Below are 22,956 nucleotides of genomic sequence, written 5' to 3' on the forward strand. Positions count from 1 at the left end.
CACCGATCTACAGAGGCAAGTGCAAGAGTTGAGAGCGGAAGCTGAACAACATCAGCTTGCAAGAGATAAGCAACAGAAAGACATGGAGGAACTAGGTGAGTTGCTCACAAAACTATTAGATGCATGCAAAGCAAAGGATGATCAGCTGACGGAAGTTATAAATGAACTTCTAACTACAACCCTATCAGCTCAAAAGATCCAAGTACAGCTAGATGTAGCCAATGCTTCCCTACAGTACTCAGAATAAGGAATCAATGATCAGGCGATATTCTTGTGGCAAATACGAGAAAATCCAGTCGTCGCCTCGATCAAGGGAACAGACGAGGTCTACAAAGCATTAGAAAAGAAAAATAAAGACCTCGAGTTGGAACTGAAATTGGAGAAGTCTTAGAGCAGAGATCTGGCCTTGATGCGGGTCCAAAGAGAAGAAGCATTGCTAAAAGAGATAGATGAACTCAAAAGAGTCAACCAACTACTGAGAGAGGGATGTCTGGAAATGCAAGAAGAGGCAGGCACTTCCGATAAACCTCATATAGAAATCCCCTCAATTTCATTCTCCAAGATGGAGACAAAGTCAACAGTAGAGCTGAGTGGCGAGGAGGACTTTCAAATACCCATTACAGAAGCACACAGTGCCGATGGTCCAGCTCTCAGAGACTGAAGAAGATGCGCTAAAAGAAAAAATTACACAAGAGGTAGATGAGCAATGGAAGGCAACAATGGATTGGAAGCTTAGAGTACTTCATTCCGCCAATGTCACACAACTCACTCCCAATCAAATAAATGCGCAATGGCACCAACAATCTCTACCCTAACCTCTGATTAAAGTGGAGCTGCTACAGGTAAAAGAAAGGCTTTACATAGATATGCAAATCGAGGGCGCAGATCTAGACCACCCAAAGTGCAGGTTGAGCTGGCTGAACCCAGAATCCAAGGTACTTGATTCTGTTCACAATAGCACCTGCAGCCCTGCAAAAGGATCCAACCTTCTGTGTTGTACCAAGAGTAAGGACCTGGATAGCACATGAGGCACTACTAAAGAAGCGGCCAACTTGGCTGAATTATCCCAGATTGCCTGCTCTAGAAAAGGGATAGCCGACTGAAGAATATATGGTGAAAACCCTAAAGGGCGCCATGTCATTCTTTAAAAGTCTACCAGATTTGTCATGTGCTATGCTATACAAAATCTGTCGAATGCTGCTCACATGCATCGAAGTGTTCAATGAGCCAGAGCAAGTAGGTGCCCCTTGGATGTCATTCCTTGAGGGTAACAAAGGGTTGTGCTATGATCTCAATAGCCAACCTTCCGAAGAAGTCCTCTATGGCTTCTACGCTAGGTGTATATTTCGACCTTCTCACAATATGCTGGCGTTCGAGGAAGTGTTTTACATAGGTTTCTTCACTTGGCGAACGAAAATATTTGGGCCAGTGATTAGTAACCTGACATCACGGTTTGTAGGCTACTCAGTAGTGAAACTAAAAAACAAAGTCACTATGTAGTTATTGCAAGTGCCAGATAAAGAGAGGAAGATCAAATACCAAAAGGCACTGAATGCGCTTAAAGACCGCCTCGCCAACCATCAACCTGAAGACTACTTCAATCCATACAGCTATCTCAAGGGATGACAAAGGAGAGGAGGGGGGGAATGTTAGCAACAAGCTAACACAGATACCACGAATACCATTTATTGGAGTTCTCAGTGTAAAAATACGTATTATTTTGATAAATCGAGAATATTGTAAGTCCTAATTTTCAGATAAACCTTGTAATTGATGGGCCGGGGCTACAAGCTTTCAGATTGTATCAACCTGTCATTACCCATCTTTGGTAAAACTCCCAGATTATTAGTTTTGACCACCAAAAACCTTGGCTAAGGTATAAAAACCAATTTTTGTAAGTTATTATGAAGTTTTGGATAATGAAGTACATAGCGTGAGCTAACGACGTTCACTTCTCTCCTTCTCGCGCTTCCTACTCCCTCCCTGGTTGTCCCATTGCAATCGTGTTTGTTGCATGGCAACCACAGGTAAGATCTCTACGCATTGACGTAGACACATCAAGTAATTTGTAGCTTTTGGCATCACCGATCTGCGGCCTAATATCATCATAACTAGGAATTTACACTTTGAAATCCAAAACTAAGCATAGGGGGATATTGGGGCATTGTTGCTAAGCATTTAGATGCATTCTGGGTTGAAAACGACTAAGTCCAAAATCCACTGCTGTTAATAATTGCGATTTTGAAACTTGACCTAAAGTGGGGTTTGAAACCATAAGCATGTGTGCTTAGGTCTTATAAACATGTCCTAGAAGTTTCATTACATTTGGATGTCATGTGATGCTGTAACGGATGTGATGTGTTTGCCAATGAACGATTGGCTTTTGGCGATTTCAGTCACTAGAGTGTAGCTTGAGTTAGATGCAAGTTGTTAGTTGTTTTCTGAGAGATTGACAACCTCTTGTAGCCTCCATGCACTAGTTGAGTGAGCTTCATCCCATGGATTAACAATCTAATCGTGGTTCTCGCTAAAACTGCAATAAGATAGGATAGTGAGGTTAGACACGCATCCCACAATGGAATACCTAACTCCTAAGCAGAAATCTTGGATGGAGGTTGAGCTTAGGTTGGAGGCTAGACATAACCATGGGATTGTGCCATGGTACTCAACACCGTGCACCTTGATTGCTCAACTTGTTTGAAAGGTATGCCATGCTCAATTTGTTTGGGATAATAAATATAACAATTACGCTAAAAAAATTAAATTGTAGCTATTTTGAGAACGAGTATGTCTTCAACTATCTTGAGGGAGCCTTAGTTGAAGGTTATAAGATACGCATGAGTCCATGTTTTCAAATATGCCTTCAATTTTCATGTGGGAAGTCTATTCAAAGGTGTCAAGTAATGGATTGGGTTACATTTTGTATAATGCCCTAAATTCCCATCGGGGAAGCCTTGTAGAGGTGACAAGTTATGAATGGAGTTTTGGTTCCTGTGTGGGAATCCTATGTAGTCATGGATTTGTTTGTGTTGTGTTGTTAATGGCTCATAGAAACATTGTTAAATAATTGTGTTTCTTTGAAGGGGAGATGGGAATCCTTTTTGGTTGATGATAAGAGAAGGCTCAGAACTGTAGGTCTTCTTGGGGAGTATTTCAAAAAGAAGATGAATGAAGCTTTAAAGAAGGAAGAAGAAAAAATGAGAGATAGAGGATACAAGTACCTTTCTATAGAAAATCCTGCACATGGTGAAGAGTTTTTTACTATGTTATTTGACAAGGATTGGGATGACAAAACAATGGTATGAATCACTCGGGATAAGTTATACAGCTTGTGTGCCGCAAAGATCACAATAGAGAGGTTTGTTTCATTTCATCTTAAACTTTGATTTGTCATTTTAATGTGCATTGTAATCAGTACATTAACTTTTGGATTGATGATTGTAAATTTGTTCAATAGACGCAAAGAAATTCTTCACATGATGATTTTGACCAAAGTTAAGGACTCCAAGGGAGGTCATTTTGCAGACTATAAGAAACTTAGAGCCTACATGAGGCAAGAGACCTATTGGCAAGGAATGTATGGCAAAGCAGCAATTATTATTGCTAAGTTTGAGGTGGACGGACCTTTATTGCCAAAAACATTTGAGGTCTTTTTTAAGGCATCTAGAAAGACACATGTTTCATTGGCTTATACTCATGTTTTGGCAAACATGAAGAGTGCTTCAGATTTGACTCTTTACCCAAAGTGATGCATGCAAGCAAACGTCTTGTGTACATGTATTGGATTATTTGAATACTAATTTTGCTTTGCGATGTATTATATTGTCTCTTTTTTATATTGATTTTTCATTTCGATGGCTATTGAATTGTATGCGGCTGAGGATGATAGAGTCTATGCTGGAGGATGTACAAGAATGGTTAGATAAAGAGGATGAGAATACTATGTTCTCGTCAACACTCTTGGAAAAGGGTATTACACCTTGGGAGTGCTCTCACTGTCCATGGTGGTTGGAGTATCCCCTAGGTGTCATCCCAAAGAGCGATCAAGAGATTCATGCTCGTAATCTCTCGTGTAAACTAATATATTTTATTTAAAATTGAATTTTGTTGATCTTTTTTTGGTGAACTTTTGTATGAAAAGGCTTTTTGAAAGAGAGCCCCATCTCTAAAGACGGTGTAATCCCACCCCAAGCTACACACATTGAGCCATCCACCAAGCCACCTTCGCGTGGAAGGAAAGGTAAAAAAAGTATAGAAAAACCCTCCCAATGCGTGCCTGTAGATGCTGATGGTTAGGAGGAGAGCTTTCCAATTTCTCTTCCGCCAAAAGGATCCACCCTAGCATCAAAGTCTTGCTTCTCTGAGGCTATTATGAGTCGTTCACTACATGAAAGGATGCCATCAAAATTCACCACATGTAGATGTTGTTTGCTTGTTTATTTGCTTTTTATTACTCTAATTATTGTTTGCATTAACTGTTGACACTCCTATGGTTTTCTAAGAATTCTTTGAGATTCTAAGAATTTGAAAATTGCATTGCCATGTTTAGGAGATGAGTTTATTACATGTGGGGATGCTTTGTTGTTGGATGTGGAAGCAATTGATGACCTAGCATGGCATAGGTAAGACTTGCATATTTCTCTAAAAAGTTAATTTACCATAACGTACTCTTACCATGATCCTTTGGTTTGTGTTCGTATTGAAATGTGGTTCAAGAAAACACCAATCTATGACGGACGTGAGTATTCATTGAAGGGGGAAATATCCCAATATGTGGCAAGGTTGATATTTGCAGACTTCCCTACGTCCATGCTAGTTGACGGTATTCACAATCACACTATAGGTGAACTTTTTTTATGGCTTTGTGTTCGTTATACCATGCATATATGTTATGATGTAATTTCTCAGTTTAACTTGAGTGTGTAGGTAATGTAAAAATTTTTCCTGAGTGGAACCACTTTTCCACTGCCTTGGCAAGTGGTGTCATGGAAATTACCGATGTTCACTTGGCAAACGAAGGTTTCTTGGTGACTTTGTCTCTTGCGCAACATTTGGGGGATCTTGTCATGCAAGCTAATAGATTTAGTTTGCAGCTCCATCGCTCATGGACTTTGATGTGTGATGGGGGATACTTGCATCCAGAGACTAGTGAGCAGGTGAGGTTGCCTTCTCTATGTGAAGCTTGCGCATGAAATTTAGAGTTCTTCTCTTTAAGTGATTTGTTCTCTCCTTACATAGGTGATGGATCTCACTCTTGTTTTGTTTTACCATAGGAATGCTCAAAGCATTACAACTCATTATGATAGGCAGGCTGGGGAGGATGTTTCTCTTGAGTTCTTTCGGGCCTCAAGAAGCTACCTCATAGAGTCTCCACCTCGTTCATCTAGCAATTATACAAGGATAGATGGAGATTTGATTCGAGGGGAAGCAGAGTGTACTGAGACTTTTTATAGGTAAATTTCTAGCCATGAACCTTTGTGAATCAGCATACTCTTCTTAATAGTTATATGCAAGCTCTTGTCGTTAAATTTTGATTATTAAGTTTGACACAGCTGGTTGCTAGAAACATTCACATATGAGGACGACCATGTTATGGACATTTATGCTGGGTGTGGTGGCTTGGTGCTTGCTTGCACAAAGGAGAGCCGTCATGTCTAATGCTAGAGGGTGATTTCTTTCTCTTCTTTGACTGTTTAGAGAAGGATGTTTGTGGTCCTCCTCCCAAGGAGAAAAACTAGTAGATAAGTTACTTCCATAGGTGGACAATTATTTTTATGACTTGACTCTATGTATTGTTTGAGATAGTATTTTTTCAATGCAACAATAATCAACATATGGAGACTATAGGTTTTTCCCTTGTCCCCACAAGGGTGTTTTCACCCACAATCATGATTCGTTGATTTGGGATGATGTTTCATATCTCAAATCGAGGATCAATCTATATTCTATTCAATTATGGGGAAAATGTTGTGTTTGTCATGTCATTATCTTGTTATTGTTGTTCTTATTGGGATTTAGGGTAATGCAAGCAAATTCCTTCTCAATAATCATCATGTATGTGTGTGTGTGTGTGTGTGTGTGTGTGTGTGTGTCTGTGTATGTGTGGTGGGGTCTCTCTTAATGCTCTAGATTTGCATCTCTCTCTCTCTCTCTCTCTCTCTCTCTCTCACACACACACACACACACACACACACATTCTCTCTAATTGCTTGTAGAGCAAACAAGATAAAGACTTGTTGCCAGGGTGGACTTCAACTTATCCTATACAAAAAATACACATATCTCACTTTGCACTCTCTCTCTCTCTCTCTCTCTCTCTCTCTCTCTCTCTCTCTCTCTCTCTCTCTCGCACACGCACACACACACACACACACATTCTCTCTGATTTCTTGTAGAGCAAACAAGATAAAAACTTGTTGCCAGGGTGGACCTCAACTTATCCCATACAAAAAATCCAAATATCTCACTTTGCATTCTCTCTCTCTCTCTCTCTCTCTCTCTCTCTCTCTCTCTCTCTCTCTCTCTCTCTCTCTCTCTCTCTCTCTCTCTCTCTCTCTCTCTCTCTCACACACACACACACACACACACACACATTACATCTTAACGGCTTATAATGTGAACAAGATAAAGACTCGTTGCTAGAGTAGACTTCAACTTATCTCATACCAAAAATTCAAAAAATTTACTTTGTACTAAAATTCTTGCGGGATCGTAAACACATACTTTGTGATGATCTTTCTTATAAATACTATATATATGACATTGCAGTATCAATATGTTGATATTGATATGGTTACTGTTTGATCAAATCCATGTTGTATTACTATGGCCCTTACTTAATTGTGTTACAAACATGTAGAGCACAATATTTTTACTATGTACATTATCCTAGTTCAAAAGCTATATACCTTAGTATGTGTAAAAGTTTTCATCTACTTTTTCTACCCACAAAAAGCTCTAATTTTGTAAAGAAAGCTCTAAATGAAAAGATCCTATATTTAATATCATCGATCGGCATGAACTTGCTTGAGAATTGAGATGTGCTCACATTTCGTGGCACAAATTCATAAATAATTATCACTTTCCCTCTTGTAAAGGCTTTTCAATAAGCATGCAATTTTCAGCTTCCGTCTAAATTGATTCTCATCTAAATCTTCTCATTTTTTCTACTGGAAGAACTTCTTTTTCCAGGTATTCCACAATGTACTTAATCGAGTTGGGTGAAATGCTATTTTAACTAGTGTTTCATGTTCTTTTAGTACCTGGATTGTACAAATGTCACATAAACTAATATAGTCATGAATGCTCTGTTCCGTGTGAGGACAAGACACTCCAAGTATCATTAATCATTGATATATTTTCGTTTTTCCATTGTGAATTCTCATTGTTTACACATGATCTTGTCTCAAGTACACACTCTCTTCTTTTGGTTGTACATATAGCCTCAATATTCCATCCTTTTCATGCTTGTATATCCTTCGCGCTATTAGCACAAGTGATCATGTTTGCTCAATGACTGATGGTTGCCTCTCAACCAATGGTGAGTAAAGGTATTATGTGCTTTCTCCACCTTGCTACTATCTCAACATTGAATAGGTACGAGTCAGGAAGATCATTGTAAATTCCATGGGGTGATTCTCCATGAGTAAATCTAGACAATTGGTTGATCCTTTTATGCGTGGTTCCTTTGTTGGTCACTATGATGAAATTAAACTCAAGCCGCATATATTAAACCATAAAAAAAATTGTTATGTATTTTATGATTTGCTCACCAAGTATAACAATTCTTGATGATCTACAAAGAATACAAATTTATTGGCAAGAAGGTAGTGCCTAAAATTTTTCATGGCATAGACCATGCCTAATCCTTCTCTTTCCATGGTTGTGTAATTTCTTTTCACACTATTAAGTTTTCTATTGGAGTAATAGATGGGAAAATCCATGTTGTTCTCTCCAGACTGAGCTAGGATGCATCCAATCGCGTATGCCAATGCGTTAGCATGGACATGAAATATCTTATTTCAATTAGCAGATTTTAGAATGGGAGCAGAATTCAATCTCTGCTTCAATTTCTCGGATGCTTTCTTGTACTCTTCAATCCAATTGAATCTTGTGATGAGAGCATAGAGAGGTTTTTCAATGATTGCGTACATATAGGTAGAGCTCATGTAGTAACCACAATGGCCCATAAAGGCTTGTACCTCTCTAACTTTTGTGGGTCTTGAAAGAGAAACAATGACTTGTATCTTCTCAAGATCTATGGAAATGCCATTTTTGGACACAACATGTCCCAAAATCTTCTCTTGTCTTACCATGAAGACACATTTCTCTAGATTCAAGCAGATACGATAAGTCTTGCACTTCTCAAAGATCTTTTTTAGATGATCTATGTGTTTGTTTCTTAGTAGAGAGTGCACACAAAAGTCACCCATGTAAATTTCTAAGAAGTTTCTTAAATACTCTTTGCATGCATGACTCATTAGCCTTTGGAATGTGGTAGGTGCATTGGTTAAGCCAAAGGGCATGAGTCAATAAGAAAATATACCCCATTTTATTGAAAAATCCATCTTTTGCTCATCCTCTAGCTTTATAGCAAGCTGATTGTAACCTAAAAAGCCATAAAAAAATTTATAAGCTTCCATTTCAACAACTCTCTCAATCACATGATCCATAATAGGCAAGGGATAGCTATCTCTTATGGTGGTAGCAATTACCTGCTTGAAAATTACACAAACTTGTAGTTTATCATTCTTCTTGGATACTACCACGATTGATGACACCCTATCTGTGTGTTTGATCTCATAGATAGACTCTGATTCTTTAAGATTTCCTAGCTTCTCTTTAATCTTTTTTGGGAATGTTTCATTGTATGTATAGGTGTGTTGTCTATGGGGCTTGGCATCACTGTTAAGGGGTATTGTATGCTGGTAAATGCTAGGATCAACTCCGTTAAGGTCCCAATATGACCATGCAAAAACATCTCTATCTTGATTGAGAGTAGCTATTAGAAGCTGCTCTTCCTCTTCGATGAGGTCTATGGCTATTTATCATCATAAGATGGTTATGATCCTTTGAGTTCTCTTGTTGGCTATTGAACTACAAATTGTATGTCTTGTATGGTGCTTTTTGTTTTTGTGAAGGGTGCGTCAAATTTCTCTCCGTTGTTCAAAATTCTTCCATTGTCTATTTTAGTTGTTGATATTTTCATTTTGCTCAATTTTGACCATTTTTAATGATTTTTTCATTGTGTCCTTGGGTTTTACCTTGCTTCTTTTCTTTGGATTGGTCTTTGTAGAAGCTGGTTTCACTAGTTTTTGCATGATTTTGTCCCCGACGCAATTATCTACTCCCACAAGCATAAAATGATGTGTTTTGCTTAACAAATAAGGCATCGATTTTTCTTGTCTGTTTCTTTGTTTTCTCCCTTGTTTCATTTGGTACCTTTTTTGGTCTCCTTGATTTTTGATTTTCAAATCATAAATGAGCGCCTCATGTTGGTTTGGCTTATTATCATTTTTAGAGATACTCGATAGCTCATGCTGAATGTCATTCTCTAACTCATCATACCCCAAATCTTGGAGTTCACTATCACTTTTGGCACTAATATCTCGGATGGATAATTCATCCATTATGTGTTTGAAACCAATCATCTATTGTGTTTCAATTGCCTCGGTTTCCTAATCCCGTTCCAAGATGAAAACCTTACTCGTCACAAAATTTTGTGGGTGTTAGCTAGCTCATGCACACATCTAGAGTCACTAGTATTTGATCCCATCCAAAGGGTTCAAACAAGTCGTCTAGAAAGGGCTCCCAAATGTAGATTTTATCCTCTACTCACAGCTCTAGGATGCAATCTTCCTTTCTCAAGCTTCCACATTCAAACGCTCCATACATACAAATATTTGTTTGGTTTTTCAACCATGCTAGTAGTTATCTGTTATGGGTTGTAGTTACATCAAAACCTTCCATCAAAATTCATTTAACAGATCTATAACTGTGGTCCTTGATACTAACCCTCATGGTTATGTCCTTATGCCTCAAGTAGAGGTGGTCCTAGCCCTAATCTTGCACCATTTTGAGTTGACACATGAATGGTTGCCCCAAAATAACGTCAGAGTTGTTGCTTTTACCAAAGCCTCCCATGGCAAAAGTGTGCTCATATTCAATCCCACAAGAGGATATGATTGTTTTCTCTAGCATATCCAAAGGTCTTTTTACAAACCAGTTTGCAAGTTTCAATTTCATTTGTGTCTTCTTGAGAGTTGGTTTTTCCCACTTCTCCCAGATTTCTTTTGTAGAGATGGCCACTCTAGCCCCACTATCAATGGAAAACATTTTTACTCCCTCTTCACCTTCATAGTAATCACCCACCTTGTTTACTGGCACACATTTTGCTTTTGGTTTCTCTGGTTGAGTTTTCCACACATTTTTATCTATAGGAAATCTTGAAAGATTTCAGCCCCATCCTTTCTAAGTTTTTGCCCATCTGGCCCCATAAATGTGGTTTAATCTATAGGAGATGACATCTTATTGGAGATGACATCAATTTATGGAGCCTCTTTGCGTCCATCTTTTATGGAACTAGATTCCATTGAGAAGGCACAACCTTAACCTCTGATTTTATCTCACGTTCCTCTATAAAGACAAAAATATCTTTAATGTTTCAGGTTTACTCTTTGCAGACACTTTTGTCCTTGCATTATCGTATAATGATTGTATATCCCTAGAATAAGTTTGTCTGATCCATATTGACTTGCAACTTATCAAAGTTGCACTACCATCTTTGTAGGTCATAATTATTTCCCATAGGGCTTCCGGCCAAGGATCTTCCACTTCTGGAGTAGGTTGTATTTTCCCACACTTGGTGTTGGCGGACCGTTATGATTGAATAGACTAGCCTAGTGATAATTCAAACCAGCATAAATATGTCAAATCCAAGGATGTAACCGCCCTAGCTAGTGCATGGAAACATCAAATGCAATGCCCCAATGACAATGCATTGAGGAGAAAGGTGTCACTCTCAAGCCAAGAAGCAACTAAGGGAAAAATGCCTAAATCTTTCGTGCAGTCTATCTTTCATTGTAATGGTTTAGAGGTGTCAAATGAACTCCAAGTGACATAAAACTTCGGATTAGGGTCTCTAGGCCATAGGAAATAGGTCTCCAACAACAAAATATGCAAAAGTCATCGTCGGGTAGGTGAGAAACCGCAATTGTTTCCACCTCTTACCTTCACCAAAAATGACGAATGAGGGATCTTTTGGCTCCTCCTAAGACCTACTTACCTCTATACATGCTCAGTTTCACATAAAACACCCTTAACAACTCAAAATTAGTAAATAAATACACTAGGAGACCTAGAGAATAAAATGGCTCATTGCGTTGCTTTGCACACACACACACACACACACACACACACACACAAACATAGTGTAGGGAGGCGTTGTAGCCGACCTAATCGCAACCCACAAAATTGTCAAATCGTGGATCGGTAACCCGGCTAGGGCATGGAAGCACGAGCATAGGATGTAAAGACATAGAGGATTGAAGAGATCCTTCTACTCATCATAGAGAGAAGCCATGGAAAGGGCTTCCTTTAATCAACAACACATTCCTACTTACTAATAACTTACACACAATCATGTAGTTTAAATTAACCTCCCACATCAATCACTCTATTCACAACTCTTAATCACACAACTACACAAGCATGCAATTAACATACCTACTGCGCATTAGTGTTTCCATTTCGGCACAACCCCTCAATGCGACTACGTATGCACACACACTAACCGCACACCTTGTAGAGAGATATGAAGAGAAGGAAGGCATAGACCTCACACACCATGGCCATTGGTGTGGATAGAATAGATTAACTCAAAAAAGGGATTAGGAGATCTACCATCACACTAATACAATCTCACTCCACATAATCAAACAAAGAAGACTAATAAGAAAGAAAGTGTAATTGATGATTAGAAGTCAAGAGCTACATGGGCATGGAAAGCCCATGAGCCTCATGACCATCCACTCTACAAAGAGGAGAACTCACCCAAGAATGACTTCTCATTAAGAATAGGGCTCTTTTATAGCTTTGGGCCTCAAACCCTTCAACTATGGGATAAATTTGAGCTCTCTAGCCTAGACTCATACAACTTTGGAACTCCTAGATGAGCCCAAGGCCCTACACAAGGAAAAGGAAATATTGTGCACTATAGCACATCCACATCTTAGTGTATATTTGGTGTAGCCTGTGTTAGCCGCTGCTAACATTCCCCCCTTCCTAATTTGGCGCACGTCCTCGTGTGCCGGTAAAGCAAAACACGGTGACATGGTAGAAAGCAAGTCCATGGAAGAAATATTGAGCTGCAAAACATAAGAACAAGTAATGAGCATCAAAGGCCACCAAGAATGAATAAAACATGAAGCACAAATGAACAATCATGCAAAGAGACTTTTTGCATCTAAAAGATGGATCAATCATAGTAAAAAACTAGACAACATAAATCAAAAAAGACACCTAAACTATCGTGAAGATTAAACCACTTGAAATTTCAGTTTTATGCATGAGACACAAGCAATCAATTATGACCCTAGGCTAATGCAAGTTCATAAACCTACTAGCTTAAAAACTATGTGAACAATCTTAATAAATCATCCAAGCCTATCATGTGTAAGGGCTATAAAAAAAACTCCTAATCTATTAGTACATTGTCAAAGCTTTTTTTAAGCTCATGGAAGTTTTGTTTTTGTCAATCATTGAAAAAAAAGTAAAACACATCACAAGGCCACCACCCTAGGGCAAGTCTAGGTGCGCAAGTCTAGGTGTGACTCTTGGCTCCTTGAAACCTCAAGAAGGTGTTCCAAAAGCCTACTAGCCTACCATGGCGATAGCTAACCCCTATCAGCCAAGGGCATCGGTTTAGGGCCTTGACCAAGCGAGCCAAGGTGATTCCCCTCGCCTGCCAAGTGCCAATAAGGCGCTAGGACTCACATAGACACAACATAACATAAAAATTTTCTTTTCATGTGTCTAGTAGCATTTTCTTGACACTTTTTTGCTTCATTGTTTCATTTTTTAGCAACTTTCTATTTGCTTCCAATTTGAGATGCTAATGGCAATTGGACTAAATGACTAAAGCCTAATCATAGCCTTAGGTCATGTCAAAAATGAATGGAGTATTAAGACTATCACTAAGAGTCTATGACTAATGAGAAATGAACCTATATTAACCTAAGGTCAATGCCAATTACCTATGATTAGCACACATAAAACCTAAGTTTTTGATGAGTTAATTTTCACAAAGCAAAGTGTTGAAACTTTAGGATGCCTAGCTTTTGAACATGAAAAAAACATATCTTAGATGCAAAATTTCACTTAAGCCAAGCAAGAGAATGAAGAGATGAACAAAAGAGAAAAATCATGGAATGATTACACCTATTCATGCTCTTTTGAGCATCCCCTTTGTAGAGAAGCCTCTTGATCTTTTTATTTGCAAAAGAAGCTGATTTGAAGCTAAGTGTGAACATAAGCTCCAAAGTCTTTTATTGAAATCCAAATGCACACAAAAAACATTATTGAAAACCTAAAACTAGGGTCTTGCACACCCGAATTTGCCAAAGGGAAAAAACCCAAGGGAAAAACGTGCCTTTGGTTATGCACATGATGCTCTAAAGTTGTTACCATATACATGTGGTAGTGATGTGTGTGAACACACTAGGACCGCCGGGGCATTTTTTCCCTCCTTAGGAGGTTTTTTCCCCCGTGCATTGTATATACGCCCATCACTCTAGGGCTAACAATCTTTCCATTGCACACTAAGTAACATACTCTCTATTGTGTGCCTTGAGCTTCCTTCGTCTTCTCCAAGCTGTGTGTGTTTCTCTGCAACCCTAATTCCAACAATTGGTATCAGAGCAGGTCACGTCCTCCCGGGCTTAGTCGCCAGCTGCTCCAGCACACGCCTGCTCACTTTCTCCGATTTCAGTGAGCTTTGGCGAGCGTTCACAGGTCGACAAATATTTTGGGCGAGCTCGAAGAGCTCGGTCTGCTCAGAATTTTGATTTGGGCTCATTTCGGCCTCCACTACGGGCAGTACTGCACAGGCTATTTCATCATTTTGTGCAGATTTTCTGTCAGTGCCGTTTTCTGCATAACAGGTGCCTTATAGTCTTCTACGGTTTGTGCTATATAGCACAAGTTGTTCCCGCTCCATTTCTCCTATTTTCGGGCAGTTTTCACATCAGGTGCGGCATTTACCATGGCTGACAACAACAACACAGATGTGTTCAAGATGTTTGCTGCTGAGGACAGGTTGGATGGGGATAGCTACCCTATGTGGGCTTATATGATGCAACATGTTCTTGTGTCAAAAGGTGTCTGGAACATTGTGCAGGGCATTGATGTACGTCCTGGTTCTGAAGATGTAGGCGATGTTGAGGATGTTGCAAGTCTTGCTGCAAGGATTGCAGCTGTTAGAGTTGTTTTGCCTATGACAGAACAAGCTCGTTGGGATGTTAAGGATGCGCAGGCTCATGCATTGATTGCGTTGTCTGTGAAGCGCACCATTATTCCTCACATCCGTTCAGCAAAATCTGCAAAACAGGCTTGGGATATTCTAGTAGGTCTTTATGCAAGCCGCAATGAGGCTAAAATTGCTTTGCTGCGTAAAGAGCTAGAGTCGAAGATTATGCATGAGGAAGATGATATGGACACTTTCCTTGCTAGTGTCAAGGATATCAATGAGCAACTCATTTCTGCAGGTGAAGTCATTTCGGACAGTTCCCTTGTGCAGACTGTTCTTGATGCCTTACCAGATTCCTACCAGACTTTTGCTAGTACTTGGAGATTGATGACCCAAGGAAATCCTGAAGTTGTCAAGTTTGATGCATTATGCACATTGCTGTTGCAAGAGTCACTTTCTAGAAAAAACAGGACTAGGCAGCGTGCAGTTGAACAGGCTTTTATTGCTTCTCAAAGAAAGGGTGGTAATAGTAATGCAGCCACTTCTTATGGTTCTACTGCGAGTGGCAAAAATTCTGTTCCTAATGCTTCTGGTGGCAGCACTTCGTCTGGCAATTCTGGTGATAAGGGCAAAAAGAAGATGGGTTGCCATTATTGTAAAGCCAATGATCACTTAATCAAGTCGTGTCCTAAGTTGAAGGCCAAAGAGGCTAAGAAGAAATAGGGTGGTTCCACTGCAAATGCTGGTTCCACTACAAATGCAGCCATTGTTGAGTCTTCTGTGAAAGGAGATTGTGATGCTGATGTTGATGCAGAATGGGCTTTTAGCGCAGAGTGCACTTACAATCTTGCTGTCCATGATGCATGCTTGTCAGTTGCTACAGATTCACATGTGTGGTATTTCGACAGTGGTGCTACAAAGCACATTACCTCACATCGTGAATTGTTTACCTCTCTCGAGTCTGTCCCTCATGGGAATTCAGTCACTTGTGCCAACAACGCCTCTTATCCAGTTCAGGGAGTTGGAAAGATTGTGCTCACTGCTGCTAATGGCAGTTCCTTCACACTTGTTGATGCACTTTATGTACCTGGGATCAAGAAGAATCTCTTCTCTGTATCCGCACTTGCTAGACTTGGACTTGTAGTCAAATTTGTGGATGACAGATGTACAATTCATGATCTCAGTTTTGGTGACGAAATTGTTGCATCTGGGCTCTTGTGCCGTGGGCTGTATAAGCTCACTTTGTATGACAAGTGTGGACAAAATTTTGCAAATGCTGTTGTAGATTCAAGGGCTATTTCAGATGCAAAACTTTGGCATGCACGTTTTAGTCATCTGAATTTTGCCAGTTTGCTGCGTTTGCAGAAATCTGATATGGTTGCTTCTTTGCCGCCTCTTGAAGCACCTGTCAAACATGTTTGTGAAGGCTGTATTCTGGGTAAAATGCAGCGTTCTAAGTTTCCAAAGGATGGTTCAGTTAGGGCCACATGCAGGTTGCAGCTTGTGCATAGTGATGTTTGTGGGCCCATGCAAACTCCGTCCTTGGGCAATTACCTGTACTTCATGACTTTCATTGATGATTACTCCAGGCATGCATGGGTATTTCCGCTTAAAGCGAAGTCCAAAGTTTTTATGTGCTTCAAACAATTTTTGGCTATGGCTGAAAATGTCTCAAAATGTACTATGGGCACCCTCCGTTCCGATCGAGGGGGGGAGTATATGTCTCATGAATTTAATGCATTTCTGGCTAGTCATGGGATAAAACACCAATGTACAGTGCCTTATACACCTCAGCAAAATGGTGTTGCTGAGAGGAAAAACAGGTCACTAACGGAAATGGCACGATGTATGGTCAAAAGTCAAGCTTTGCCGCATTCTTTTTGGCTTGAGGCCATCATGTGTGCCACTTATGTACTTAACAGGTGTCCTACGAAAGCGTTGCAGTCTATTACTCCATATGAAGCATGGCATGATAGAAAAACTTCTATTGAGCACATGCGTGTTTTTGGCTGTTTGGCATATGCTTTGGTGCCACAAGTGCAGCGCAGAAAATTGGATGATAAGGCTGTCAAATGTATTTTTGTTGGTTATAGTGCTGAAAGCAAAGGTTACAGGTTGTATCATCTGCAAACAAAACGTATTCTGGTCTCACGGGATGTAGTGTTTGTGGAAGACTCTGTTCAGCCCTTGCTGTCATGTACTAGAGACAGTAATGTAAGCTCACAGGACATTTATGACACTTTGTTGCCTCTTTTCAATGGTGGAAATACGAATGTAAGTTCCAACGAGGCAAATGTACAGCCTATGGGGGTTTCTGAAAATGTTTTAGAACAGCCTATTACTGATGCAGATGTACATGATGTACTTGATGAGGAAAGGGCTGAAAATGAGCAGGCTAGAGGTATGCCAAAATGGCTGGTGCACTCTTTGCGTGACAGTAAATTGGATGCACCTTTATCTAGTCGTACTCGTTCAGGCTCTCGCCATGCATCTTATGCATCAGATTGTTATGCTTTGGCTGTGTCTAGTTTACATGATGTTGAGGAGCCTCTGTCTTTTGATGAAGCACAGAATTCAGAAAATTAGATTGCTGCCATGAAATCAGAATATGATGCACTTACAGAGAATGACACATGGACTTTATGTGATTTGCCTCCTGGCAAAAAGGCCATTGGTACGAAGTGAGTTTACAAGTTGAAATGCAAGCCAGATGGTGAGATCGATCGCCATAAGGCTCGACTTGTTGCAAAGGGTTATGCACAACAAAAAGGCATAGATTATGAATGTTGAGATGTCGAGCTCTACACCTTGAGCTGGCATCCACTACGGGTCTTGGCCGCTTACGGCATTTACTCACTGGCGCGTTAGGTGACCGACACGGAGGATCTCTGCCAGTGATTCTACAGCTGGACTACACTTATAGTGCCAGCCTAGTACGCTTCTAGCAAGTTCACACTTAGTGACCGCATGTACATATGTGCTACTTTTCAGCTTTAGCACTTAGTCATTTTGTACTCTCTTTTCTGTGAAGAAGAAGAAGAATCTTTCCATCTCTGTGTGCTTTGTGCTTGTCTTGTGTAGCTCTCTTGCATCCTCATTCTTTACATGGTATCAGAGCCTGGTGCAGGCAAGAGAGGCTAAGAGAGCAAGAGCATCACAATCCCTTCTTTCGCAATCCACGACCAGATGCCGAAGTTTCTGAACAGGTCTCCAAAGTGCAGTATACAGATATTTACTGTACAAGTACAGTGGTTGTATGTACGCCTGATTGTGGACACTCGTTGAGTGTAGAAAGCGTTACAGGAACCACGATAGCAGGTTCAGCAGATTTGCAGGTTTTTGCAGATTGCAGCTATTTTGTCTTAGTGCTTCAAGATGTCTGACGGTTTCAGTCAGATTGTTACTGAGAAGCTTGAGAAAAATAACTACCCTGCATGGAAGTTCAGAATAACAAATTTCCTAAAAGGAAAAGGTTATTGGGACTATGTAGAAGGAGACAATGAAAAGGAACCAGAGATTCCCGAGGCAAATGCTACAGCAGAACAAAGGAAAGCTTTGAGGGACTGGCAACAAGGCCAGAGCAAAGTGATGTATTGGCTTTCTATGAGCATCACAGATGGCATGATGGGCTATCTACAGGATGTTGAAACCCCCACCATTGCATGGAAAAACTTAGGCAGAGTGTTCGACGTGAACACCAAGGCCAGGAAGCTTCAACTAAAGTCGGAGCTAAATCAGGTTAAGAGGAACAACCTCTCCATCAATGATTATGCTTTGAAGATCAAGAGTATCATTGAGGCTCTTGGATCTATTAAAGTCTCAGTGGAAGACGATGACATTGTCCGTGCATGCTTGGATGGTCTAGGAGATGAGTATGTACATTTTAGGTCTTCCATGAATACAAGAGACGACATCCCCGTGTTCCAAGATTTGATTTCTATGCTTATTCTTGAGGAGAAGAACCTTGACACATCTTCTTCTCATGGCAGAAATAATTCTGAACAGGCCTTCTATTCTAACTCCAACAGAGGTAGAGGTAGAGGTCGTGGTCGAGGCCCAAGGGGTTGCAGGGGCCAATTTCTAGAAGGTCAATCAAATCAAAACAATACAGGTGGCAGGGGAAACCAGTCTCAAGGCAGGGGGAGTCAAAGAGGTCGTGGTGCAGGATCAAGCAGGCAGCAACATACTCCAGATAGTAGAGAATGTTGGACTTGTGGTGAAAGAGGTCACATGTCACGTGACTGTCCAAAGGGAAAAGCAAGTAGAAAGAGAGAACAGGGCAACTATGCATCTACTAGCAGAGATGCAGATGATAGCAAAAACGAGCGCATGTTTGTTATGCAACATGTAATGAATACAATGACTGCAGAGAATTCCACCCAAGATGATGTTTGGTATGTAGATTCAGGTGCCTCTAATCACATGACGTCTCGTGGAGAGTGGTTTAGAGATATGCGCAAACCAGATGTGTCAGGCTATGTGCAGACAGGAGATGACACAGCTCACCCCATTGCTCATGTAGGGGACATACCTCTAAATACGAAGAGTGGGAAATCAAAGTACTTAGCAGATGTACTTCATGTCCCAAACATTACAAAGAATCTTGTTTCTGTTGGACAAATGGTTGAGCAGGGTTTGCAGGTTCGCTTCAATCCAAATGGCTGTTATGTAGAAGATTTCCAGAATGGCTGTAAGCTGATCATAGAGGGAAAATGTGTGGGCAGAATGTTTACGCTAAAGGTAGACATGCCTGAGGTAAAAGCTGCATTATTTGCACAGGGCACAGGTGTTGTGGCTGATGTTGACATTTGGCACAAACGCATTGGCCATGTCAATGAGCAGAGATTGCGCAACATGCAATCAAAACAGATTGTAAAAGGTTTGCCCAAATTCAAGGTGGATGGTATGCATAAAGTGTGTGCAGCATGCCAGTTTGGAAAACAGTCAAAGGGCTCATTTCCACATGAGCGCAATGTATGTAAAAAGCCACTTGAGGTGGTGCACACAGATGTTTGGGGTCCAACCGATACTGCAAGTATACATGGTTGCAGGTATTATGTCTCTTTCATTGATGACCATACAAGGAAAGTATGGGTCTACTTCATGCGTAACAAAAGTGAAGTGTTTGGTCACTTTCAAAACTTCAAAGTCATGATTGAGAAGGAGACAGATATGCAAATCAAGACATTGAGGTCAGATGGAGGGGGAGAGTACTTCTCCAATGATTTTTCAGATTTTCTGTGAATGCATGGTATACACAGGCAGTTTACATGCAGATATACTCCACAGCAGAATGGGGTCGCAGAAAGGAAAAACAGGCACATTGCAGAGGTTGCACGTGCATTGATGAATGAGAAGAACATGCCTCATCATTTCTGGGCTGAAGCTGTAAATACAGCTGTGTACATTATGAACAGGACACCTACAGCTGCGGTGCATGATGTAACACCTGAGGAAAAGTTTACAGGTACAAAGCCTGATTTGGCACACTTGAAAGTGTTTGGCTGCATAGCTTACGTGCATGTACCAGATGAGTTGCGTAGGAAATTGGATCCTAAAGCAGAGAAATGTATTCTTGTGGGATATTCCCTTGAACAAAAGGGGTACAGGTGCTACAATCCTACTACACGAGAATTACGAGTGAGCAGAGATGTAGTCTTTGATGAGATGAGCAGCTGGTACAGTAATGCACATGGCACTATTGGGGCTGATGTAAAAGATGATGTGGTTGTACAAAATGTGAGGCCACAGTCACAGGTTTTGAGTGGACCACAAGAGTCCTCTTCTCGTGGCTCTGTTGAGAAACCATGGAATGGTAGACTACGTACGCAGGTTACTCCACCAACAGGTACAGGGAATGTATCACGAAAAGGAAAGGAAAAGGTTGATGAACCTCCCTTTATGGTTGATGCATCATCAGGTTTTTCACATGTAGACATGGATTCAGATGGTTCTGAACAAAGTCTTGATGAGGAATTTGGAATTCCGGCTGTCAGGACACCTGGTGTAAGGAAAGTACAAGAAGATGCTAGAGGGCAAAGGAGTGACCGAGGACCGCGCAGATCTAATAGAGTCAGAAATCCAGTTCAAAAATTGACTTATGATGGGTATCTAGCGCATCACCGAGCCTACATGGCTAAGGTGATACAAGATGTGGAGCCCACATGTTTTGAGGATGCAGTTGGAAATGTGCATTGGGATGATGCAATGAATGAAGAGATGGCTGCATTGGAAGCAAATGACACATGGGATTTGGTGCCATTGCCAAGTGGCAAGAAAGCTATTGGCTGTAAATGGGTGTATAAAACCAAGCATAAGGCTGATGGTAACATTGAGCGTCACAAGGCAAGGCTGGTCGCAAAGGGTTATGCACAGACGTATGGCATAGACTATGAGGAGACCTTTGCTCCAGTGGCAAAGATGACGACAGTGAGAGTTGTCATAGCAGTGGCTGCATCTAGAGGATGGATTATGCATCAAATGGATGTAAAGAATGCCTTCTTGAATGGTGAGTTGCAAGAGGAAGTGTATATGGATCAGCCACCTGGTTATGTCGATCCAGGTTACCCAGATTATGTATGCAGACTTCTCAAAGCTTTGTATGGTTTGAAGCAGGGCTCTAGAGCATGGTATGACAGGATTGCCAAGTATCTTGTCAGTATTGGTTTTAGGAGAGCTCATGCTGATCATTCACTCTATGTACGTGAGAGTGATGGGGATTGTGGTCATTACCATATATGTAGATGACCTTATTATTGTTGGTGACAATGCTATGGAGATTGACCATGTGAAGGGTCTTCTCAAACAGGAGTTTGAAATGAAAGATTTAGGCGAGTTGCGCTACTTTCTTGGCATTGAGGTGATCAGGACTTCAGAGGGTGTATGGCTATCACAGAGACAGTATGCTTTGGACATGTTGTCAAAGTATGGTATGGCTGATTGTAAGCCAATTTCTATTCCCTTGGATGTGAATGCAAAGCTGAGTGCAGAGAAGAGTGATGTTGTTGAGGATGTCAACATGTACAGGAAGATTGTGGGTAGTCTAATCTACTTGACTATCATGAGGCCAGACTTGAGCTACACAGTAGGCTTGGAGAGTCAGTTCATGCAACTTCCGAGGAAGCCACATTTGGATGGAGTACGACGCACACTTAGGTATGTGCAAGGTACTCTTGACTACGCATTGTTCTATGCAGCAGATGCACCATTAGCATTGTATGGGTATACAGATGCAGATTGGGCAGGTAGCATTGTTGATAGGAGATCTACGAGTGGCTTCATGTTCTCTTTTGGGAGTGCTGCTGTTACTTGGAGCAGAAAAAAGCAGCCTACGGTTGCTTTATCGAGCACAGAGGCCGAGTACAGAGGTGCAGCAGTTGCGGCGTGCGAGGTAGCTTGGCTACGGACATTACTTGAGGACTTGGGAGTGAAGGTGGACCAGCAGATTTTCATCCATTGTGACAACCTCAGCAGCATGCAGTTGGCTAGGAACCCAGTGTTCCATGCCAGGACCAAACACATAGAGGTCCATTACCACTACGTTCGAGAGCGAGTGTTGGCGGGCGACATCGACTTGGTCTACGTCAGCACAGAGGAGCAGATAGCGGATATCTTTACCAAGGCCCTCGGAGCTGAGAAGCTTCGACGTTTCCGGACTATGCTTGGACTCTGCGACATGCAGAGCTCGAGGGGGAGAGTTGATATGTCGAGCTCTACACCTTGAGCTGGCATCCACTACGGGTCTTGGCCGCTTACGGCATTTACTCATTGGCGCGTTAGGTGACCGACACGGAGGATCTCTGCCAGTGATTCTACAGCTGGACTACACTTATAGTGCCAGCCTAGTACGCTTCTAGCGAGTTCACACTTAGTGACCGCATGTACATATGTGCTACTTTTCAGCTTTAGCACTTAGTCATTTTGTACTCTCTTTTCTGTGAAGAAGAAGAAGAAGCTTTCCATCTCTGTGTGCTTTGTGCTTGTCTTGTGTAGCTCTCTTGCATCCTCATTCTTTACAATGAAGAGACTTTTGCTCCCACTTGTCGTATGACTACTGTGCGTTTTCTATGTGCATTGGCAGCTCATTTTGGTTGGGATGTACATCAATCAGACATTGTTACTGCTTTCTTGAATGGTGACATATTTGAGGAAGTTTATGTAACGCAGCCTCGCGGTTTTGTCATAAAAGGACAAGAGGACAAAGTGTGCAAATGTAAGAAGGCTTTGTATGGGTTGAAGCAATCTCCTCGTGCTTGGTATGAGAAATCTGACATTCATTTGGTTAAACGAGGCTTTCGTAACAGTCCAACAGAAAGCACATTGTATGTAAAGCGTGAGGATGATGTATTTCTCATTGTGGTTCTTTATGTTGATGATTTGCTGATCACTGGACCAAATGAGAGACATATTGCTGAATTTAAGGCTGATTTGAATGCTACTTTCAAGATGAAAGATTTGGGGCTGTTGCATCATTACTTGGGTATACAGTTTAA

This window comes from Adiantum capillus-veneris, chromosome 6 (genome assembly GCF_014529385.1).
Source record: "Adiantum capillus-veneris isolate H3 chromosome 6, ASM1452938v2, whole genome shotgun sequence".
Lineage (NCBI taxonomy): Eukaryota > Viridiplantae > Streptophyta > Polypodiopsida > Polypodiales > Pteridaceae > Adiantum > Adiantum capillus-veneris.